The sequence below is a fragment of the Hyla sarda genome, chromosome 5, assembly GCF_029499605.1.
Source record: "Hyla sarda isolate aHylSar1 chromosome 5, aHylSar1.hap1, whole genome shotgun sequence".
In the NCBI taxonomy this organism is placed as follows: Eukaryota; Metazoa; Chordata; class Amphibia; order Anura; family Hylidae; genus Hyla; species Hyla sarda.
This window is the reverse complement of record NC_079193.1, coordinates 133,064,991-133,078,619: the sequence shown is the minus strand read 5'-3', so window position 1 is coordinate 133,078,619 and position 13,629 is coordinate 133,064,991. Positions and strand designations below refer to the sequence as shown.

Here is a 13,629-nt window from a genome sequence, read left to right as displayed (position 1 = left end):
CCCATCCATACAGAAATGAATAATCATACTTCCATTCATCCCTGCTAACCTTAGAGTTCTCCTACCTCACAGCCCTGTATCAGGGACACACAGAGCAGCAGGAGAACAGCTCTGCAGAGGTGGGGTGACACCATTTTGTACCGCACCGGGTGACATCAACCCGAGCAATGCCACTGCCACCTTTCATTGCTTGTTTAGTTTCAAAAACTTCATAAAAAAGCCTTGAACTTGGCAACACACCAGGGATCACGCTTTAGGGGTCATCTTGATCCAGGGACTGTATACGCACATAACAGTATGATGCATTAGTCAGTCACTGTGTAATGTATAGTGTGTTCCTGGTGTGCTGGTATTATTTGAGCCTGGTATTATTTGTATTCTGACATTATTGGTATTGTTGGTCTGTGTATAGTGTTTTTAACTCGCTATGGTGGTATTGTCCAGTCTATGGTGGTATAATTTGTTCCTTGTATAGTAGTATTATTGGTCTAGCTAGTGCAATGTTTCCATTCTACAATTTGGATATTTCTCAACCAGTGCATACATAGGACTGTTTATGGTAGCATCTATTTTTTACATCACAATTAGCACAAAACAAAATTTGAATATGTGCCATATCCTGTTTAGAAGCCTCAATCATGTGCAAAAATGTTTTATACAGGAACAAAATGCACATAATCTTTCCCCAAACATATGGTAATAACAAATTAAGAGAAATGCATAAATATATATTTTATATACATTTTGATGGGCCATCATCCAACAGATCAGATGAAGGTATGTAAGGTGCATACTGAAATTAGGAACACACTTTGTTCCCATTTATAAACAGTGAATATGCGCAAGACAGGAAGTCACATTGTGACGTCCCATCAACTGAGCCCACCGTGAAGTCCGGGCACATACTTCCGATCACATCACATGAGCACAGTGAACGCATGCATCAGTGACCGGCTACGACCATCTCACTAATGCGCATCACTAATGCGTAAAAGATGTATCACCACTATCTGGGTAATACATGACTTCTATGTGTACTTTCCTAGTTAAGGTGTGTGTGTATCTCACGGTCTACATAGTAGGCAAAACCTTTCTCCTTATATATTATATAAATAGCATGTCAATCTAATGTGAACAAACTAATGGACTGAACTATCAATGGGGGCACTAGTACACTATGGGGGAGATTTATCAAACCCTGTCCAGAGGAAAAGTTGCTGAGTTGCCCATAGCAACCAATCAGATTGCTTCTTTCATTTTTGAAAGGGGCTCTGAAAAATGAAAGTAGCTATCTGATTGGTTGCCATGGGCAACTCAGCAACTTTTCCTTTGAACAGGTTTTGATTAATCTCCTCCTTTGAATCTGTGGCAAAAATAAAGTGGGGGTACTGGTTGGGTACATGTTGGTGGGGCTTATTAACCCCTTGGAAACAGAGCCCATTATGACCCTAAGAACGGAAGTTATTTTTTTTCAAATCTGACCTCTAGCACTTTATGCATTAATAACTCTGGGATGCTTTTACTTATAAATTTGATTCCGAGATAGTTTTTTTGTGATATATTCTACGTTATGTTAGTGTTAAATATTCGTCGATCAATTCTTGGTGAAAAATTCAAAAATGTCAGGAAAAATCTTAAAACTTAGCATTTTTCCAACTTTGAAGCACTCTGATTGTAAGGAAAGGGACATGTCAAATAAATTACCTATTGATTCACATATACAATATGTTAATTTTATGTTGGCATCATAAAGTTGACATGTTTTTACTTTTTGAAGACATCAGAGGGCTTCAAAGTATAGCAGAAATTTTCAATTTTTTTCCAAATTTCTATATCAGAATTTTTCAGGGACCAGTTAAGTTTTGAAGTGAATATGAGGGTCTTTATGTTGGAAATCCCCTATAATGGACATCATTATGAAAACTCCACCCCTCAAAGTATTTTAAAATTACATTCAAAAAGTTTGTTAACCCTTTAGAGGTCTCACAGGAATAGCAGCAAAATGGAGGAGAAAAATCAAAATCTCCATTTTTCACACTAACATGTTATTGTAGCCCCATTTTTTTTATTTTTACAATGAGTGAAAGGCAAAAAGGCCCCCCAAAACTTGTAATCCATTTTCTCTCGAATTAGGAAATACCTCATATGTGGATGTAAAGTGCTCTGTGGGTGCACTAGAAGGCTCAGAAGGGAAGGAGCGACAATATCATTTTGGAGAGCGAATTTTGCTGAAATGGTTTTCGGGGGCATGTCACATTTAGGAAGCCCCCATGATGCCAGAACAGTAAAAAAAAAAAAAAAAACACATTGCACCCTATTTTGGAAATTACACCCCTCAAGGAATGTAACAAGTGGTAAATTGAGTCTTTATATGCCACAGGTGATTGAAAAACTTTCGTTAAAGTGGGATGGAAAAATGAAAAATTTGATTTTTGTATCCCCATTTTGGAAATACCTCATATGTGGATATAAAGTGCTCTGCGGGCAAACTACAATGCTCAGAAGAGAAGGAGCGCCATTGGGCTTTTGGAGAGAGAATGTGGTTGGAATGGAAGTCGGGTGCCATGTGCGTTTACAAAGCCCCCATGGTGCCAGAACAGTGGACATGTGACCCCATTTTGGAAACTACACCTCTCACAGAATGTAATAAGGGGTGCAGTGAACATTTACACCCCACTGGCATTAGACAGATCTTTGGAACAGTGGGCTGTGCAAATGAAATTTTTTATTTTTTATTTTTATGGACAACTGTTCAAAAAATCTGTCAGACACCTGTGGGGTGTAAATGCTCACTGTACCCCTTGTTACATTCCATGAGGAGTATAGTTTCCAAAGCAAGGTCACATGTGGGGAGTCCACTGTTCTGGCACCATGGGGGCTCTGTAAATGTCCTTCCTTTCCAGCCTAATTCTCTCTCCAAAAGCCCAATGGCGCTCCTTCTCTTCTGAGCCCTGTAGTGCGCCCGCAGAGCACTTTACATCCACATATTTCCTTACTCAGAAGAAATGGTGTTGCAAATTTTGGGGAGCTTTTTTCCTATTACACCTTGTGAAAATGAAAAATTTGTGGTAACACCAGCATTTCAGGGACAAAAACCAAATTTTAAATTTTCACGTCCAACTTTAACCTCTTAAGGACTGAGCGATTTCACGTTTTTGCATTTTCGTTTTTTCCTCCTTGCCTTTAAAAATTCATAACCCTTTAAATTTTGCACCTAAAAATCTGTATTATGGCTTATTTTTTACTTATTTAATTCTAATTTACAGTGACATTAGTCATTTTACCGAAAAATCCACAGCGAAACAGAAAAAAAATTCATTGTGCGACAAACTTGAAGAAAAAATGCCATTTTGTAAATTTTGGGGGCTTCCGTTTCTACGCAGTACATTTTTTGGTAAAAATGACACCTTATCTTTATTCTGTAGGCCCATACGGTTAAAATGATACCCTACTTGTATAGGTTGGATTTTGTATTACTTCAGAAAAAAATCATAAATACATGCAGAAAAATGTATATTTTTAAAATTGTCATTTTCTGAGCCCTATAACTTTTTATTTTTCTATGTTCAGGGTGCTCTGAGGGCTCATTTTTTGCGACGTGATCTGAAGTTGTTAGCGGTACCATTTTTGTTCTGAACAGACTTTTTGATCACTTTTTATTCACTTTTTTGTGGTTTAAAAAGGGATCAAAAATGCGCTATTTTGGACTTTTGAATTTTTTTGCGCGTACGCCATTGAATGTGCGGTTTTAAAAGCGGTATATTTTTATAATTTGGACATTTCCACACGCGGTGATACCACATATGTTTATTTTTATTTACACTGTTTTATTTTGTTACTAGGAAATGGCGGGTGATTTAAACTTTTAATACAGAAGGGAATACCTGAAAGGGTTAACTTTTTTTTTACCCTTTTTTTTGCAAGCTCATAGCTCCTATAGGGACCTATGAGCTTGCAATGGCTGATTGCATACACAGATTGTTGCCTTGCCGTTGCATAGCAACAAGCTGGGTAATCGGCGGTTGATTGCTCCAGCTTGTAACTCAGGCATGGAGCAATCAATCAGAGCCGGGATGCCGACGGAAGAAGGTAGGGACCTTCTTCTCTCCGGGTAGCTGATTGGGGCATCGCGATTTTATAGACAGGGACCAGACTTAGGACGTACTCATACGTCCTAAGTCCTTAAGGGGTTAAGGAAAATTCAGGCTCACTATACCCCTTGTAACGTTCCTTGAGGGGTGTAGGTTCCAATATGGGGTCACGTGTGGGTTTTTTAAATTTTTTTTTTGCGTTCATGTCAGAACTGCTGTATCAGCCACCTCTGTGCAAATCACCAATTTAGGCCTCAAATGTGCATAGCACTCTCTCATTCCTGAGCCCTGTTGTGCGTCCGCAGAGAATTTTACGTCCACATATGGGTTTTTTCCGTACTCGGAAGAAATTGTGCTACAAATTTTGGGGGTCTTTTTCTCCTTTTACCTGGGGTATGGGGCAACACCAGCATGTCAGTGTAAATATTATTTTTTTTTTTTTTTTTTTTTACACTAACATGTTGGTGTAGCCCCTAACTTTTCTTTTTCATAAGGGGTAAAAGGAGAAAAACTCCTCCCAAAATTTGTAACACAATTTCTCCTGAGTACGGAAATACCCCATATGTGGCAATAAACTGTTGCCTTGAAATATGATGGGGCTCTGAAGTGAGAGAGCGCCATGCGCATTTGAGGCCTAAATCAGGAATTTGCAATAGGGGCGGACCCGGATACAAGGATGGCGCTTGTCTCCACCAAAACCCTACGGCAGTGTTTCCCAAACAGGGTGCCTCCAGCTGTTGCAAAACTCCCAGCCTGCCAGGACAGTCAATGGCTGTCCGGCAATACTGGGAGTTGTTGTTTTTGCAACAGCTGGAGGCTCTGTTTAGGAAACACTGCCTAATGAGTCGTTTTTAATTTTTATTTAGGTGGGGGGGGGGGGGGGGTTACGTGTAAGGGTGTGTATGTAGTGTTTTACTTTTTTTTGTGGTAGTGTAGTGTTTTTAGGGTACATTCACACAGGCGGAGGTTCACAGTGAGTTTTCCGCTGAGTTAGGAAAAAGACTCTAGCTCAGTGATTCCAACCTGTGTGCCTCCAGCTGTTGCAAAACTACAATTCCCAGCATGTACGGTCTGTCAGTGCATTCTAGTAGTTTGTTTTGCAACAGCTGGAGGCGCACTGGTTGGAATCACTGAGTTAGGAAACAGACTCTAGCTCAGTGTTTCCCAACCAGTGTGCCTACAGCTGTTGCAAAACTACAAGTCCCAGCATGCGCTGACAGCCGAAAGGCATGCTAGGAGTTATAGTTATGCAACAACTGGGGACAAACAGTTTGGAGACTGCTAAGTAGTGGTCTCCAAACTGTAGATCTCCAGATGTTGCAAAACTGCAACTCCAGGCATACCCAGATTGTCCAGGCATACTGGGAGTTGTAGTTCTGCAACATCTGAAGGGCCATATATTGCAGAACTACACCAACTAGCATCCCTGACTGTCTGGACATGCTGAGAATTGTAGTTTGCAACATCTGGAGGACTACAGTTTGGAGACCACCGTATAGTGGTCTCCTAACTGTCCCACTTCAGATGTTGCAAAATTACAACTCCCAGCATGCCCAGACAGTCAGTGCATGCTTAAAGTTGTAGTTTTGCAACATCTGGTGTACCACAGTTTGGAGACCATTACAGCGATCTTCATTGCAGCCTCCTCCACTACATTTTAAATATGTTTCATTTCACATAATTATTGGATGCATTATTTAGACCTATTTTCTAAATGGGACAAGTCCTTTAAACATGCCTCATCCATAAAGGAGCAGAGCCAGCAGACTCAGAGGATAGTGCCACAGCCGCTGCTACACTGTGGTGTGGTTCGGCATGGGCACAGTTTTCTAACCACAAGTCAGGTTTTAAGAAAATGCGTGAATGAGATGTAAAATCATATCCATATGCCGCCTGATGTGCTACTGTAAACCACTGTACAATTTTACTGAAACAAATCAGAGGGTTTGCTCAGCATCTCAGTTCAGAGCTGCAGTCACTTATCTGCTGGTGGAGTCACTGTGTGAATACATAACATTACTTATTCTGTACTGATCCTGAGTTATATCCTCTATTATACCCTAGAGCTGTGCTCACTATTCTGCTGGTGCAGTCGCTGTGTGCATACATTAGAGTGCTTATCCTGTACTGATCCTGAATTATAGCCTGTATTATACTCCAGAGCTGTACTCACTATTCTGATGGTGAGGTCATTGTGTATATACCTTAAATTATTGATCCTGTACTCATTATTCTGCTGGAGGGGTCACTGTGTACATATATTACTTATACTGTACTGTTCCTGAGTTATATACTATATTATACTGCAGAGGTGTACTCGCTATTCTGCTGGTGCAGTCACTGTGTACATACATTACATTACTTATCCTGTGTCAGGATCCGGATACTGTGAGGATACTGGTGGTGGATCCTCTGTGTCAGTGGGGTGATGACGTGGGCCGTACCAGGGGAACGGAGTCTAAGGGGTTACTGGTTTTCACCAGAGCCTGCCGCAAAGCGGGATGGACTTGCAGCGGCAGGTAACCCCCAGGTCGTTCCACCCGATAGCGACTCAACCCCAACTGACGGCTGAGATAGGCGCGGTACAAGGGATTAGGCAAGAGCAAGGTCGGACGTAGCAGAAGGTCAGGGCAGGCAGCAAGGATCGTTGTCAGGGGCAACGGCAGAGGGTCTGGAACACTGGCTTGGGACATACAAGGAACACTTTCACTGGCACAAGGCAACAAGATCTGGCGATGCTGGGAAGGGGAAGTGAGGTAATATAGACATGGACACAGGTGAATTCACTAATTGGGCCAGACGCCAATCAGAGGTGCACTGGCCCTTTAAATCGCAGAGAGCGGGCGCGCGTGAGCCCTAGGGAGCGGGGCCGCGCGTGCCGGGACTGAACCAACGGAGGACAGGACGGGTAAGGAGACTGGGATACGAACCGCGAGCGGGCGCGTCCCGCTTTGCGGGTCGCATCCCCACCGGTGACATTAATGCAGCACTCTCGGTCAGCGGGTCTGACCTGGGCGCTGCGACAAGGTGAACACTGCGAGCGCTCCGGGGAGGAGCGGGGACCCGGAGCGCTCGACGTAACAGTACCCCCCCCCTTGGGTCTCCCCCTCTTTTTGGAACCCGAAAACTTGTGAATGAGCTCCTTGTTGACGATGTTATCCTCGGGTTCCCAAGACCTCTCTTCAGGTCCACAATTCTCCCAATCTACGAGAATTTTTTTTTTTTTTACCTCTGACTGTCTTGGACGCGAGAATCTCTTTAACAGCGAAGACATCGGAGGAGCCAGAGATAGGGGCTGGACCGACAACCTTGGGAGAGAAGCGGTTAAGGACAAGAGGTTTTAGAAGAGAAACATGAAAAGAGTTAGGAAGGGGGAAGAAGAAGTTTGTAGGAGACAGGATTGATTTGACTCTTGATTTTAAAGGGTCCAAGATAATGTGGTCCCAGCTTATAGCTTGGGACACGGAAGCGGATATACTTGGCAGAGAGCCACACTTTGTCCCCAGGAGCGAAAATGAATCTCTAAGTTAAAGCGGGCAAAAAACAACGACCACCTAGCCTGGCGTGGGTTCAGACGTTGGGCAGACTGGAGATACGAGAGATTCTTGTTATCCGTGTAGATGACAATGGGGTGTTTGGAACCTTCCAGTAGATGCCTCCATTCTTCGAGAGCTAATTTAATGTCCAGAAGTTCACGATCACCAATGGAGTAATTTTTTCCGCCAGAGAGAAGGTTTTAGAAAAGAAACCACAAGTAATATTATGTCCGGTAGAGTACTGCTCTGGCTCCGACCGAGGAGGCGTCCACTTCCAGCAAGAAGGGTTTTGATGGATCAGGTCTGGAGAGTACTGGAGCAGAAGCGAAGGCAGTTTTGAGGCGATTGAAGGCCTCATCCGCTTGGGGAGGCCAGGACTTAGGGTTGGCATTCTTCCTGGTTAGGGCCACAATCGGAGCCACAATGGTGGAAAAATTAGGAATAAACTGTCGGTAGTAATTGGCAAATCCTAAGAAGCGTTGGATAGCTCGGAGTCCAGAAGGGTGTGGACAATCTAAAACGGCTGACAGTTTGTCTGGGTACATTTGAAGTCTCTGGCCAGAGACTGGGTAACCTAGGAAGGGAAGAGATTGGCATTCAAAGAGACATTTCTCCATCTTGGCACATAGTTGATTTTCACGGAGTCTCTGGAGCACTAGGCGGACATGACGACGGTGTTCCTCAAGACTAGAGGAAAAAATCAAGATGTCGTCCAGGTAAACCACAACACAGGTATATAACAAGTCCCAAAATATTTCATTAACGAAGTCCTAGAAGACAGCAGGCGCGTTGCAGAGCCCAAAGGGCATAACGAGATATTCAAAATGTCCGTCTCTGGTATTAAATGCGGTTTTCCACTCATCCCCTTTTCTGATGTGAATGAGATTATATGCGCCTCTTAAGTGCAATTTAATGAAGATGTTAGCGCCACAAAGGCGGTCAAAGAGTTCCGAGATAAGAGGCAGGGGATAGCGGTTTTTGATTTTGATTTTATTTAAACCGCGGTAGTCAATACACGGCCGTAAGGTACCGTCTTTTTTTGAAACAAGGAAGAACCCCGCTCCGGCAGGGGATGAGGACTTGCGAATGAATCCCCTCTTTAAATTTTCCTGGATGTAGTCCGACATGGCTTGAGTCTCAGGAGCGGACAGAGGATAGATCCTGCCCCGGGGTGGAGTAGTACCAGGAAGGAGGTCAATAGGGCAGTCATAAGGCCTATGAGGTGGCAAAGTCTCTGTTTGTTTTTTACAGAAAACATCAGCATAGTCCCGGTAGGCCTTGGGAAGACCTGGTATAGGAGGAGCCACAGGAGTTTGACTGACGGAGCCGGGAGCAGACGTGAGGCATTTTTTGAGGCAAGAAGAACCCCAACTCTTGATCTTCCCGGTGGTCCAGTCAAGGGTAGGAGACGTTGGAGCCAAGGCAAGCTGAGAAGAATTTCAGAAGTGCAGTTGGGTAGGACCAGAAATTCAATTTTTTTCGTGATGAAGTCCAATGCACATTAACAGGGGTTCTGTGCGGTAACGCACAGTGCAGTCCAATTTTTCTCCATTAAATGAAGAGATGTAGAGTGGTCTGACGAGACTGGTCACTGGGATGTTGAACCTATTAGCGAAAGAGGCCAAAATAAAACTTCCTGCAGAACCGGAATCCAAGAAGGCCACAGCTGAGAAGGAGGAGTTAACAGAAGAAGAAATCCGCACAGGCACAGTGAGACGTGGAGAAGCAGAGTTCACATCTAGAGCTGTCTCACCTTTGTGCGGAATCGGAGTGCGTCTTTCCTGACGCGGAGGACGGATAGGACAATCCTTCAGGAAGTGTTCGGTACTAGTACAGTACAGGCATAGATTCTCATTGCGGCGGCGAGTCCTCTCTTGTAGGGTCAGGCGGGACCGGTCTACTTGCATAGCCTCCACGGCAGAAGGCACAAGAACAGATTGCAGTGGACTTGAGAAGAGAGGAGCCGGGCAGAGAAATCGCCTGGTGCGAACAAAGTCCATATCCTGACGGAGCTCCTGGCGTCTTTCGGAAAAACGCATGTCAATGCGGGTGGCCAAATGGATAAGTTCATGCAGGTTAGCAGGAATTTCTCGTGCAGCCAGTACATCCTTGATGTTGCTGGATAGGCCTTTCTTGAAGGTCGCGCAGAGGGCCTCATTGTTCCAGGATAATTCGGAAGCGAGAGTACGAAATTGAATGGCGTATTCGCCCACAGAAGAATTTCCTTGGACAAGGGTCAACAAAGCAGTCTCGGCAGAAGAGGCTCGGGCTTGTTCCTCGAAGACACTACGAACCTCAGCGAAGAAGGACTGGACAGTGGCAGTGACAGGATCATTGCGGTCCCAGAGCGGTGTGGCCCATGACAAGGCCTTCCCAGACAGGAGACTAACTACGAAAGCCACCTTAGACCGTTTTGTGGGAAATTGGTCCGACATCATCTCCAAGTGTAGGGAACATTGAGACAGGAAACCACGGCATTGTTTAGAGTCCCCATCAAATTTGTCTGGCAGGGACAAGCGGAGGCTGGAAGCGGCCACTCGCTGCGGAGGAGATGGTTGCTGAAACTGTGGCAAAAGTTGTTGCAGCATGACTGTCAGTTGGGACAGCTGATGTCCTTGTTGCGCTATCTGTTGAGATTGCTGGGCGACCACCGTGGTAAGGTCAGCGACAACTGGCAGTGGGACCTCAGCGGGATCCATGGCCGGATCTGGATACTGTGAGGATACTGGTGGTGGATCCTCTGTGTCAGTGGGGTGATGACGTGGGCCGCACCAGGGGAACGGAGTCTAAGGGGTTACTGGTTTTCACCTGAGCCCGCCGCAAAGCGGGATGGACTTGCAGCGGCAGGTAACCCCCAGGTCGTTCCACCCGATAGCGACTCAACCCCAACTGACGGCTGAGATAGGCGCGGTACAAGGGATTAGGCAAGAGCAAGGTCGGACATAGCAGAAGGTCAGGGCAGGCAGCAAGCGGGTCGCATCCCCGCTTGTGACATTAATGCAGCGCTCCCGGTCAGCGGGTCTGACCGGGGCGCTGCAACAAGGTGAACGCTGTGAGCGCTCCGGGGAGGAGCGGGAACCCGGAGCGCTCGGCGTAACATCCTGTAATGATCCTGAGTCACATCTTGTATTTTACTACACAGCTGTACTCACTATTCTGCAGGTGAAGCCACTGTGTATATACATTACATTATTGACCCTTTACTGATTCTCACTTACATCTTGTTTTATACTCCAATATAATACATTTCAGGGAGTAACATGCTAAATATAACAGACAATTTGAAATCAGTATAATATATGTGTTATTGTTTGAAATTTGGCACAAAAAAAAATGGGCTGCTTAGTCTATAATGCCCAGGCCTATTTTTGGGCCCAGTTCGGCCCGGCTGCATATTGAAAATATTAAATAAACCATGATTGAAAAACCATGAGGTAAAAATACATAAAGGACATATATACAGTACAAGCCAAAAGTTTGGACACACCTTCTCATTCAAAGAGTTTTCTTTATTTTCAGGACTATGAAAATTGTAGATTCACACTGAAGGCATCAAAACTATGAATGTGGAATTATAGACATAACAAAAAAGTGTGAAACAACTGAAAATGTCATATTCTAGGTTCTTCAAAGTAGCCACCTTTTTCTTTGATTACTGCTTTGCACACTCTTGGCATTCTCTAGATGAGCTTCAAGAGGTAGTCACCTGAAATGCTCTTCCAACAGTCTTGAAGGAGTTCCCAGAGATGCTTAGCACTTGTTGGCCCTTTTGCCTTCATTGGGTTCAGGTCTGGTGACTGTGGAGGCCAGGTCATCTGGTGCAGCACCCCATCACTCTCCTTCTTGGTCAAATAGCCCTTACACAGCCTGGAGGTGTGTTTGGGGTCATTGTCCTGTTGAAAAATAAATGATGGTCCAACTAAACGCAAACCGGATGGAATAGCATGCCGCTGCAAAATGCTGTGATAGCCATGCTGGTTCAGTATGCCTTCAATTTTGAATAAATCCCCAACAGTGTCACCAGCAAAGCACACCCACACCATCACACCTCCTCCCCCATGCTTCACGGCGGGAACCAGGCATGTAGAGTCCATCCGTTCACCTTTTCTGCATCACAAAAAGATACGGTGGTTGTAACCAGAGATCTCAAATATGGACTCATCAGACCAAAGCACAGATTTCCACTGGTCTAATGTCCATTACTTGTGTTCTTTAGCCCAAACAAGTCTCTTCTGCTTGTTGCCTTTCCTTAGCGTGGTTTCCTAGCAGATATTCTACCATGAAGGCCTGATTCACACAGTCTCCTCTTAACAGTTGTTCTAGAGATGTGTCTACTGCTAGAACTCTGTGTGGCATTGACCTGGTCTCTAATTTGAGCTGCTGTTAACCTGCGATTTCTGAGGCTGGTGACTCGGATGAACTTATCCTCTGCAGCAGAGGGGACTCTTGGTCTTCCTTTCCTGGGGCGATCCGCATGTGAGCCAGTTTCTTTGTAGCTCTTGATGGTTTTTGTGACTGCACTTGGGGACACTTTCCACCTAGAATATGACATATTTTCAGTGGTTTCACACTTTTTTTGTTATGTCTGTAATTCCACATGTGTTAATTTATAGTTTTGATGCCTTCAGTGTGAATCTACATAGTCATGAAAATAAAGAAAACTCTTTGAATAAGAAGGTGTGTCCAAACTTTTGGTCTGTACTCGTGTCTATATATATATATATATATATATATATATATATATATATATATATATATATATAAAAAACTGGTGACACTGATAGCAAGTAAAAATATCAAATTCATTAACCCAAAGCAAAATTAGTCACATTACTTCAAGTGCAATGTGCATAGCAACATGTCCATATAATAACTGCAAGTGCCAAAGAGCCTACAATAACAAGTTAGGATATATGAAACACACATTGGGGGAGATTTATTAAAGTTGTCTATTTCCCACATCAATATGGACCAACCTACAGAGGGTTAGGCCGGTTAGGCGCTTAAGTTATCAAAAGTCGCAAGGCTTTTGATAAAATCTGCACACAGACTTTGTGATCTATGGTTTAGACTATATTTAAACCTGCTCCAGCATGGTCTGACATTTCAGCGTACTTTCGGCGAATGCGACTTTTCACCAAAAAGTCGCTTTTGATAAATTCAGCACCAATGCAAAGTGTAAAATAGACTAGAAAACATCATGTTCTAAACATCCTCTTAAAACAAAAGTTGCAAAAAGTCGCAGATATTTAGACTGCGACTTTCTGTGTGACAAATTTAGACACGAAAAAACAGTCTAAACCCTTTGATAAATCTCCCCCATTGCACCTATCGCACAGAAACTTACATTCAGTGATCGTTGCCACCTTAAATGTAAGTTTCTGTATGATAGGTGCAATGTATGCTTGGTATATCAATAAGCAGGAGGGGAACAGATGCCGGCACATACGAAATTAAGCCACACTCAAAGCAGAAGGTACACACTTGGACGAGAATCACAGAAAAGCCTGTAGCGGAGGTGCGTAGCCAGGTGTAGGAGGCGGGGAACTCCGGGACAAGTTGTTTTGTGCGACTTAGCGCACTAGCCGGAAGAGGAAGTGCGGCTAGAGGAAGTGCACTAAGTCGCACGAAACAACTTGTCCCGGAGTTCCCCGCCTCCTATCCCGCTCGCCCGCCTTTAGCCACCGTTATGCCTGCTGGATTGGAATAAAAGACCTGATTGGTGAGTGCGGCCTCTGCCTGTTTCTTGTCTTTGCATTATGTTTGGTATATCTTAACTTGTTGTTGTAGGCTCATTTTTATTCTCTATCAACAAACAAGCTATTTTACACTGATTCCTCTAGTACTACCATCCCCTGTCAGTCCCTCTACTGGCTGCCCCAGGATTGCTTGAAAATGCACCGTCTTCATAGACGGCAATGTACACCGCTCATAAAAATAAAGGGAACACTAAGATAATACATTCTAGATCTGAATGAATGAACTAATCGTATGAAAAACTT

At 44.0% G+C, this 13,629-nt stretch overlaps 1 protein-coding gene across 5 annotated transcripts in view; it reads left to right on the top strand.

The window, feature by feature from the left end:
* Positions 1-13,629, top strand: part of PKD1L1 (polycystin 1 like 1, transient receptor potential channel interacting) — a 329,432-nt gene that overhangs the window by 119,670 nt on the left and 196,133 nt on the right. The gene's annotated exons all lie outside the window — the stretch shown is intronic.